We start from the raw sequence: 11,177 nt of genomic DNA, 5'->3' as shown, positions 1-11,177 counted from the left end.
ATATAACCAAAACACAGCCACAAAGAGAGAGACTTTTTAAAAATGTAACTTAACATGTAAATTTGTTTTAGTCTCCCAAAAGTAAGTAAAACTGGAAGGTGATTAAAAATTGTTCTTATGCATTAATGTCTAATAAGTATAACAAAAGACACCGTCAGAGTCACAAGTTTGTTCTGAGTCAATTTGAGACCTAAGAATTTTCCTAAATCTGTTTTTCACTGGTTTGAATGTATAACTCTGATATTTATTCCTCCGATTAGTCTATAGAACAGAATTTGACACATGGAAGCACTAACAAATTACACCCCAAAACTCTCTGCGATGCTGAAAGAGTTATTTTTCCTTCTTCTTCCTTTTTAAATTTTTTATTCTAATTTGTTCTATATGACAGCAGAATGCATTACAATTCATATTACCCATTAGAAAACTGATGCCTTTGGATGTTTTCACTATAGCTCAGGGTGGCAATTGTGCCATCTTCTTTTTTTTTTTTTTTAATTTCATTTGTTCATTTTATTTTTCACTTTTTATTTATAAATATGATTTCTTTATTTATTTATAAATATTGTGCCATTTTCTAGACTAAATGTTGTGTTTACATTCCTGACCAGCTTGACAATGTAACTAAAATCCTTAAAGATGTAATTTTCAAGTAGATGCTATGTTTTCACCTGTTTCATCATAGGGTCCACTTTTCTTTTTAAATTGTTTTTTAATATATATATATTATATATTTTTAGTTGCAGGTGAACACACACTATCTTTATTTATTTTTATGTGGTGTTGAGGATTGAACCCAGCAATTGAACTCATGCATGCAAGGCAAGCACTTTACCACTGAGCTACAGTCTCAGCCCCATGGGGTCCACTTTGGAGATCATGGTTTTCTGACATTTTCTGGTGGAAGAAACTGCTGATATCTATAGTCATTATCATATCATTGGTGAATTTTGATGTTGCTATGTTTATTGTTGTATCAGTCTTTCTCCAATACTTATGTCTTCTTGGTTTGTTCATATGACATTGCCTCCCAGATGGCTTTACAATCTGTTTCTACTAAGCCAGAGAATTACCATGGCCCCTTGGATAGATCTTACTCATAATCTGAAGCATTTCACTGACAAATTGGAGCAAACATTGGAGATACCTCCTCTATAGTCCTATGTCCCTAATCAGCAGGAAATAGCTATTGATTTGATTTCATCCTTCATCTTTGGATGATTCAGGGTCTCCAGTCTTGGGGGGGGAAATGTTAGTAGCAGTGAAATGCAGGAAAGGTCACAAGTGTTCTTTAAATTACTTTAGGATTCTTCTTTAAATTTCTTCCATAGTAAACAAGAAAGCAAAGTTTGGTAGTTAATTTGTAGAAAATAAACAGAAGAAAAAGGAACTAATTGGGAAATACGTAAAGAACAAAGAATCAATGGGCTAACCTTGATAAGGTCCATTGATGTTGACATGAAGCCAAGAATTATGGCTAAAGGTGTCTCCTTTATGTGGGAAGGAAGATTCCTTTAGTAGCTTAGGTGCACTAAGGTAACTTCTGGCCAGCTATTAACCGCAGTGCGCACATTAACATGGACTTGTAGATGAAACCCCCTAAATAGGATGGCCACCATGACAGTTCTGGAGAGGACCAAGTAAGGTGAAAAACTCCTCTGCCTGACAGGAAGGAGTAATTGAACACCTGATTGGCAAAGAGTACAGGGGTACTCCAGTTCTCCTATTAAACATTAAACAGTAATAAATTTGAGGAGGGGCAGCATTGTCTTCTTTGTCAGTCTTTGCCTAAAGATGACCCACACTCTTTCCTCAGAGTGCTTTTTTCTTAAGCCTCACTTTTCATTAAGTTAATTTTCACTTCTAATAAACTTCTCTTGCATGACTTTTTGTGAGTGACTTTAAATCTTCTTTTGTTAAAACACAAGAACCTAGGTTTGGAGTTTCAGCTTCCTGCCTTTCTGTGACAGCAGTACTGCACAAAACAATAAAATCTCACTGGTTTTATTTCATAAATGCATCAGAACTGTAATTAAGTTTGGTGGTTACTAATTTGACTCAATTCTCTTTGTAGCACATACTGTCTGTCTTTAATATGACTATAAGTGCAAGTTTAGTCTACACTTTTTTTTCTCCTTCTCTTAAGGTTTACATTTGTACTTTGACAATCATCCTAGACCAAGAATATTATTTTGTACACTCTATGAGCCAGGCCTAGGATAATTGTTTGGTTAGATAGGCAAAACAGATTCCTAATGAGGTAATCCTCTTAAAAATCTCCTGACAACCCTCACAACAATTCCCAGACATATGAGTTGACAAACCACATAAAGCAACACTTCATAGGTTTTACTTCCATCTCTCTACATCTCATTTTTTTTATCTTTCCTCTAAATCTGTATACATATTTTTTTTTCAGAGGCAATGCTGGGCTCTTGCCTTTTACTATTTCTGTCCACTGTTATCAGTGATTTAGTCTTATTTCTCTTAAGGAATCAGAAAAAAAAATCTGAGAAGCAGGAGTTGTCAAGGAAACCAAAGTCAATAGCTCTGGAAGTTCCTGAAGGAAGCAATTCCTCTGAGACAGATAAAACACACAGTCTGATTTGAGAGGATAGGAAGAAAAGATGCCAGAAGATTCCAGGTCAATGAGATGAAAAGGAAAAGATAAAATGCAGTATTTATAAGTGAAACTATTTTTAGATCACTAACAAAGGCTTGGAACAAGAGATTTAAAACAAGAATAAAATTTTTTTTATGTTCCAGAAAATGAACAGATAAGGAACAACAATTTGGTATATAAAGAATTAGAAGGTATAAATAAATAAGGGTCAGGACATGTGCTTATTGGCTCTTTGGATCTGTTTTTCAAAATTTATTTTTAATTTTAATTTGTTATATATGACAGCAGAATGCATTACAATTCATACAACACACATAGAGCACAATTTTTCATATCTGTGGTTGTACACAAAGTAGAGTCACACCATTCATGTCTTCATACATGTACTTAGGGTAATGATGTCCACCTCATTCCAGTGTCTTTCCTACCCCCATTCCCCTTCCCTTTCCCTCTCTCCCCTTTGCCCTATCTAGAGTTCATCAAATCCTCCCACTCACCTCCCCAACCCCATTATGAATCAGCATTCTTAAATCAGAGAAAAAAATTCAGCATTTGGTTTTTGGGGATTGGTTAACTTCATTTAGTATTATATTCTCTAACTCTATCCATTTACCTGCAAATGCCATGATTTTATTCTCTTTTAATGCTGAATAATATTCCATTATGTATATATCCCACGTTTTCTTTATGTGTTCATCTACCAGGGGCATCTAGGTTGCTTCTATATTTTAGCTATAGTGAATTGTGCTGCTTTAAACATTAATGTGGTTGTGTCCCTGTAGTATGCTGTTTTAAAGTCCTTTGGATATAGACGGAGGAGTGGAATAGTTGGGTCAAATGATGGTTACATTCCCAGTTTTCCAAGGATTTTCCATACTGCTTTTATATCGGCTGCACCAATTTGCAGACCCACCAGCAATGTAAGAGTGTGCCTTTTCCCCCACAACCTTGCCAACACTTACTGTTGTTTGTGGTTTTTTTTTTTATTTTTTAATTAATTTTTTTAGTTTTCAGCAGACACAACATCTTTGTTTGTATGTGGTGCTGAGGATCGAACCCGGGCCGCACGCATGCCAGGCAAGCGCACTACCACTTGAGCCACATCCCCCGCCCCTTGTTTGTGTTCTTAATAGCTGCCATTCTGAATGGAGTGAGATGATATCTTAGAGTAGTTTTGATTTGCATTTCTCTAATTACTAGAGATGTTGAACATTTTTTCATATATTTGTTGATTGATTAGATATCATCTTCTGAGAATTGTCTGTTGAGTTCCTTGGCCCATTTATTGATTGAGTTATTTGGGGTTTTTTGGTGTTAATATTTTTTAATTCTTTATATATCCTAGAGATTAGTGCTCTATCTGATGTGTGTGTGGTAAATATTTGCTCCCTAAATGTAAGCTCTCTATTCACCTCACTGATTGTTTCTTTTGCTGAGAAGAATCTAAACTAGGGATAACAGGAATCTATCTCAACATTGTAAAAGCTATCTATGCTAAGCTCCAGGCAAACATCATTCTAAATGGAGAAAAGTTGAAAGCATTTCCTCTAAAATTGGAACAAGACAGGGACACCCTCTTTCACCACTTTTATTTAACATAGTTCTTGAAATACTGGCAGAGCAATTAGACAGATTAAAGAAATTAAAGGGATACTGATAGGAAAAAAAGAACTCAAGTTATCGCTATTTGCTGATGATATGATTCTATACCTAGAAGACCCACAAAATTCCACCAGAAAACTTCTAGAGCTACTAAATGAATTCAGCAAAGTAGCAGGATATAAAATCACCATCCCATAAATCAAAGGCATTTCTGTATATCAGTGACAAATCCTCTGAAAGGGAAATGAGGAAAACTACCCCACTTACAGTAGCCTCAAAAAAAAAAAATACTTGGGAATCAACAAAAGAAGTGAAAGATCTCTACAACAAAAACTACAGAATGCTAAAGAAAGAAATTAAAGAATACCTTAGAAGATGTTCTTGGCAGGGCAGAATTAATATTGTCAAAATGACCATACTACCCAAAGTACTATACAGATTTAGTGCAATTCCAATCAAAATCCCAATGACATTCCTCATAGAAATAGAAAAAGCAGTCATGAAATTCATCTGGAAAAATAAGAGACCCAGCATAGCTAAAGCAATCCTTAGCAAGAAGAGTGAACAGATGGCATCACTAGACCAGACCTTAAACTATACTACAGAGCAATAGTAAAAAAAATAGCATAGTATTAGCACCAAATAGACTTGTAAACCAATGGTACAGAACAGAGGACACAGAGACTCACACAATTACCGTTATATTATATTAAATAATGGTGCCAAAAACATACACTGGAGAAAAGATAGCTTCTTAAGAAATGGTGCTGGGAAAACTGGAAATCATATGCAACAAAATGAAATTAAAACCCTATCTCTCACCACACATAAAACTCAACTCAAAGTGGATCAAGGACCTTGGAATTAAATCAGAGACACTGAGCCTAATAGAAGAAAAAGTAGGCCCAAATCTTCATCATGTCCGATTAGCTCCCGACTTCTTTAAGAAGACTCCTATAGCTCAAGAATTAAAACCAAGAATCAATAAATGGGATGGATTCAAACTAAAAATCTTCTTCTCAGCCAAAGAAACAATCAGTGAGGTGAATAGAGAGCCTACATTTTGGATCTGTTTTATTAAATTAGCTTATTGCCCAGAATCTATCTAATTACATTCTGCTATTGAGTAGGTTAAATATTCCTTAAGAATATCCAACTCATGTCCAAAGTGAAACTCATCTTCATTAGCAATTTCATTGACCAAAACTATACTTCACTTTCACTGTCCCAAATTCTTTCCTTTCCCTCAACCCCACATTCAACCAGATACCAAGTCCTGATCTTTCCACCTCCCATACAGCTCTAAAATGAAATAATTTTTCTGTTTTTCCCATTGGCCATTCTTGGGTTCAGACTACTATTGTTTGAAACTGCTTGCAAAGTGTCTCTGGCTTTTATTCCTAACTGTGCCTAAATACACAGAACCATGTATCTACTCACTCCTGGCTTTGCCAGAGTTTGTCAAACAAAGTTACAGGACACCCAGTTAAAACTGAATTTCAGATAATCAATAAACATTTTTTATTATAAGCACATTTCAAATATTGCATGGATTTTTGCTATCTTTGCAAGTTACATGATCTCAACATTTCATATTTTTCTAAGCTTCTTCAAAGAACCATTTCATAACACATATGTTTTCTGAGTGACCATTTTGCAATTAAAATTTTTTATTGGGGACATTTCAGTTATACAATTTAGCATTCATTCTAAAGGGTTTTTTGTTGTCTATCTGAATTACAAATTTAATTGGTATCTTTTTTTTTATTGGTTGTTCACAACATTACAAAGCTCTTGACATATCATATTTCATACATTAGATTGAAGTGGGTTATGAACCCCCAATTTAACCCCAAATGCAGATTGCAGAATCACGTCGGTTACACATCCACAATTTTACATAATGCCCTCTTAGTAATTGTTGTATTCTGCTACCTTTCCTATCCCCTACTATCCCCCCTCCCCTCCCCTCCCATCTTCTCTCTCTACCCCATCTACTGTAATTCATTTCTCTCCTTGTTTATTTTCCCATTCCCCTCACAACCTCTTATATGTAATTTTGTATAGCAATGAGGGTCTCCCTTCATTTCCATGCAATTTCCCTTTTCTCTCCCTTTACCTCCCATCTCATGTCTCTTTTTAATGTTACTCTTTTCTTCCTACTCTTCCTCCCTGCTCTGTTCATAGTTGCTCTCATTATATCAAAGAAGACATTTGGTATTTGTTTTTTAGGGATTGGCTAGCTTCACGAAGCATAATCTGCTCTAGTGCCATCCATTTCCCTGCAAATTCTATGATTTTGTCATTTCTTATTGCTGCATAGTACTCCATTGTGTATAGATGCCACATTTTTTTTTATCCATTCATCTGTTGAAGGGCATCTGGGTTGGTTCCACAGTCTAGCTATTGTGAATTGTGCTGCTATGAACATCGATGTGGCAGTATCCCTGTAGCATGCTCTTTTAAAGTCTTCAGGGAATAGTCTGAGAAGGGCAATAGCAGGGTCAAATGGTGGTTCCATTCCCAGCTTTCCCAGGAATCTCCAAACTTCTTTCCAAATTGGCTGCACCAATTTGCAGTCCCACCAGCAATGTACAAGTGTACCCTTTTCTCCACATCCTCGCCAGCACTTGTTGTTGTTTGACTTCATAGTGGCTGCCAATCTTACTGGAGTGAGATGGTATCTTAGGGTGGTTTTGATTTGCATTTCTCTGACTGCTAGAGATGGTGAGCATTTTTTCATGTACTTGTTGACTGATTGTATGTCCTCCTCTGAGAAGTGTTTGTTCAGGTCCTTGGCCCATTTGTTGATTGGGTTATTTGTTATCTTATTGTCTAATTTTTTGAGTTCTTTGTATACTCTGGATATTAGGGCTCTATCTGAAGTGTGAGGAGTAAAAAATTTGTTCCCAGGATGTAGGCTCCCTGTTTACCTCTCTTATTGTTTCTCTTGCTGAGAAAAAACTTTTTAGTTTGAGTAAGTCCCATTTGTTGATTCTTGTTATTAACTCTTGTGCTATGGGTGTCCTATTAAGGAATTTGGAGCCCGACCCCACAATATGTAGATCGGAGCCAACTTTTTCTTCTATCAGACGCAGAGTCTCTGATTTGATATCAAGCTCCTTGATCCATTTTGAGTTAACTTTTGTGCATGGCGAGAGAAAGGGATTCAGTTTCATTTTGTTGCACATGGATTTCCAGTTTTCCCAACACCATTTGTTGAAGATGCTATCCTTCCTCCATTGCATGCGTTTAGCCCCTTTATCAAATATAAGATAGTTGTAACTTTGTGGATTAGTCTCTGTGTCCTCTATTCTATACCATTGGTCCACCCGCCTGTTTTGTACCAGTACCATGCTGTTTTTGTCACTATTGCTCTGTAATATAGTTTGAAATCTGGTATCGCTATACCGCCTGATTCACACTTCCTGCTTAGAATTGCTTTTGCTATTCTGGGTCTTTTATTTTTCCATATGAATTTCATGATTGCTTTATCTATTTCTACAAGAAATGCCATTGGGATTTTGATTGCCATTGCATTAAACCTATAGAGAACTTTTGGTAATATCGCCATTTTGATGATGTTAGTTCTGCCTATCCATGAACAGGGTATATTTTTCCATCTTCTAAGATCCTCTTCTATTTCTTTCTTTAGGGTTCTGTAGTTTTCATTGTATAGGTCTTTCACCTCTTTTGTTAGGTTGATTCCCAAGTATTTTTTTTTTTTTTGAGGATATTGTGAATGGAGTGTTTTTCCTCATTTCCGTTTCAAAAGTTTTGTCGTTGATATACAGAAATGCCTTTGATTTATGCGTGTTGATTTTATATCCTGCCACTTTGCTGAATTCATTTATTAGTTCTAGTAGTTTCTTTGTAGACCCTTTTGGGTCTTCTAGGTATAGAATCATGTCATCTGCAAATAGTGATAATTTAAGTTCTTCTTTTCCTATTTTTATGCCTTTAATTTCTTTCATCTGTCTAATTGCTCTGGCCAGTGTTTCGAGAACTATATTGAATAGAAGTGGTGATAGGGGGCATCCCTGTCTTGTTCCAGATTTTAGAGGGAATGCCTTCAACTTTTCTCCATTCAGAATGATGCTAGCCTGAGGCTTAGCATAGATAGCTTTTACAATGTCGAGGTAAATTCCTGTTATCCCTAGTTTTTCTAATGTTTTGAACATAAAGGGATGCTGTACTTTGTCGAATGCTTTCTCTGCATCTATCGAGATGATCATATGGTTCTTATCTTTAAGTCTATTGATGTGGTGAATAACATTTATTGATTTCCATATATTGAACCATCCTTGCATCCCAGGGATGAATCGTACTTGATCATGGTGCACGATTTTTTTGATGTGCCTTTGTATCCGATTCGTCAGAATTTTATTGAGGATTTTTGCATCTAGGTTCATTAGAGATGTTGGTCTGTAGTTTTCTTTCTTTGAGGTGTCTTTGTCTGTTTTCGTAATCAGGGTGATGTTGGCCTCATAGAATGAATTTGGAAGAGCTCCCTCTTTTTCTATTTCCTGAAATAACTTGAAAAGTATTGGTATTAATTCTTCTTTAAAGGTTTTGTAAAACTCCGCTGTATACCCATCCGGTCCTGGGCTTTTCTTGGTTGGTAGTCTTTTGATGGCTTCTTCAATTTCATCCATTGATATTGGTCTGTTCAAATTGTGTGTATCCTCCTGACTCAGTCTGGGCAAATCATATGACTTAAAAAATTTATCGATGTCTTCACTATCTTCTATTTTATTGGAATATAGGTTTTCAAAATAATTTCTAATTGTCTTCTGTATTTCTGTAGCATCTGTTGTGATATTGCCTTTTTCATCCCGTATGTTAGTAATTTGAGTTCTCTCTTTTCTTCTCTTCGTTAGCATGGCTAAAGGTCTGTCGATCTTATTTATTTTTTCGAAGAACCAACTTTTAGTTTTGTTAATTTTTTCAATAGTTTCTTTTCTTTCCATTTCATTGATTTCCGCTCTGATTTTAATTATTTCTTGCCTTCTGCTACATTTTCTGTTGGTTTGCTCTTCCTTTTCTAGGGCTTTGAGATGAAGTGTGAGCTCATTTATTTGTTGGTTTTTCCTTTTTTTGAGGAATGACCTCCACGGGATGAATTTCCCTCTTAAAACTGCTTTCATTGTGTCCCATAGATTCCGATATGTTGTGTCTCTATTTTCATTTATCTCTAAGAATTTTTTGATTTCCTCCTTTATGTCTTCTGTAACCCATTGATCATTCAGTAACATATTGTTCATTTTCCATGTGATGTAGGATTTTTCCTTCCTTCTTTTATCATTGATTTCCAGTTTCATTCCATTATGATCAGATAAAATGCATGGTATTATCTCCACCCCTTTATATTTACTGAGGGTTGCCCTATGGCATAATATATGGTCTATTTTTGAGAAGGATCCATGTGCTGCTGAGAAAAAAAGTATATCCATTTGATGATGGTTGATATATTCTATATATGTCAGTTAAGTCTAGGTTATTGATTGTGGTATTGAGTTCTATAGTTTCTTTATTCAACTTTTGTTTGGAGGATCTGTCCAATGGTGAGAGAGGTGTGTTGAAGTCACCCATAATTATTGTGTTGTGGTCTATTTGATTCTTGAACTTGAGGAGAATTTGTTTTATGAATGTCGCAGCACCATTATTTGGTGCATAAATATTGATAATTGTTATGTCTTGTTGGTGAATGGTTCCTTTTAACAGTATATAATGACCTTCTTTATCCCTTTTGATTAACTTAGTCTTGAAGTCGATTTTATTCGATATGAGGATGGCCACCCCTGCTTGCTTACGAGGACCGTGTGCGTGGTATATTTTTTCCCATCCTTTCACCTTCAGCCTGTGTATGTCTCTTCCAATCAGATGTGTCTCCTGGAGGCAGCATATTGTTGGGTTTGTTTTTTTAATCCATGATACCAGACTATGTCGCTTTATTGGAGAGTTTAAGCCATTAACATTCAGAGTTACTATTGATATATGGTTTGTACTTCCATCCATGTTTGATTATTTATCCTTTTTAAAAAAAATTTAGTTTGTTTCTCCATGATTATCTTTCCCCTTGCCCTCTGTCTTTACTGAGGCACTTCCCACTGATGGTTTTGGTTATTGTTTTTCATTTCTTCCTCGTGTAGTGTTTTGCTCAAAATGCTTTGCAATGCTGGTTTTCTGGCTGCAAATTCTTTTAACTTTTGTTTATCATGAAAGATCTTTATTTCGTTGTCATACCTGAAGCTTAATTTTGCTGGATACAGAATTCTTGGTTGGCATCCATTGTCTTTTAGTGTTTGAAATACATTGTTCCATGACCTTCTTGCTTTCAGTGTCTGTGATGAAAAATCCGTTGTTAACCTTATTGGTTTACCCCTGAATGTAATTTGTCTCCTTTCTCTTGTAGCTTTTAATATTTTCTCTTTGCTCTGTATATTGGATATCTTCATAACAATGTGTCTTGGCGTTGGTCTACTGTGATTTTGTGTGCTTGGTGTCCTGTATGCATCTTCAATTTGTATATCTGTTTCCTTTTTTATCTCTGGAAAGTTTTCTGTAATTATTTCATTCAGCAGGTTACTCATTCCTTTGGTTTTTATCTCTGTACCTTCTTCTATCCCGATGACTCGTAAGTTTGGTTTTTTTATGTTATCCCATAACTCTTGGATGTTTTTCTCGTGATTTTTTACCAGCCTTTCTGAGTTGGCTTGACTCTTTTCAAGATGGTATATTTTGTCTTCATTATCTGACGTTCTGGCTTCTACTTGCTCCACTCTGTTAGTGATACTTTCAATTGAGTTTTTAATTTGGTTTATTATTTCCTTCATTTCTAGAATTATTGTTTGATTATTTTTTATAATCTCTATCTCCTGATAAAGATGCTTAACTTCTTATTTTATCTGTTTATGTAATTCATTCTCAATGTGTTCTTTCACTGCTTGAA

Source organism: Spermophilus citellus (genome assembly GCF_964194105.1).
Source record: "Spermophilus citellus genome assembly, chromosome: 9".
In the NCBI taxonomy this organism is placed as follows: Eukaryota; Metazoa; Chordata; class Mammalia; order Rodentia; family Sciuridae; genus Spermophilus; species Spermophilus citellus.
The sequence above is the reverse complement of the archived record's forward strand: the minus strand, read 5'-3'. Positions refer to the sequence as shown.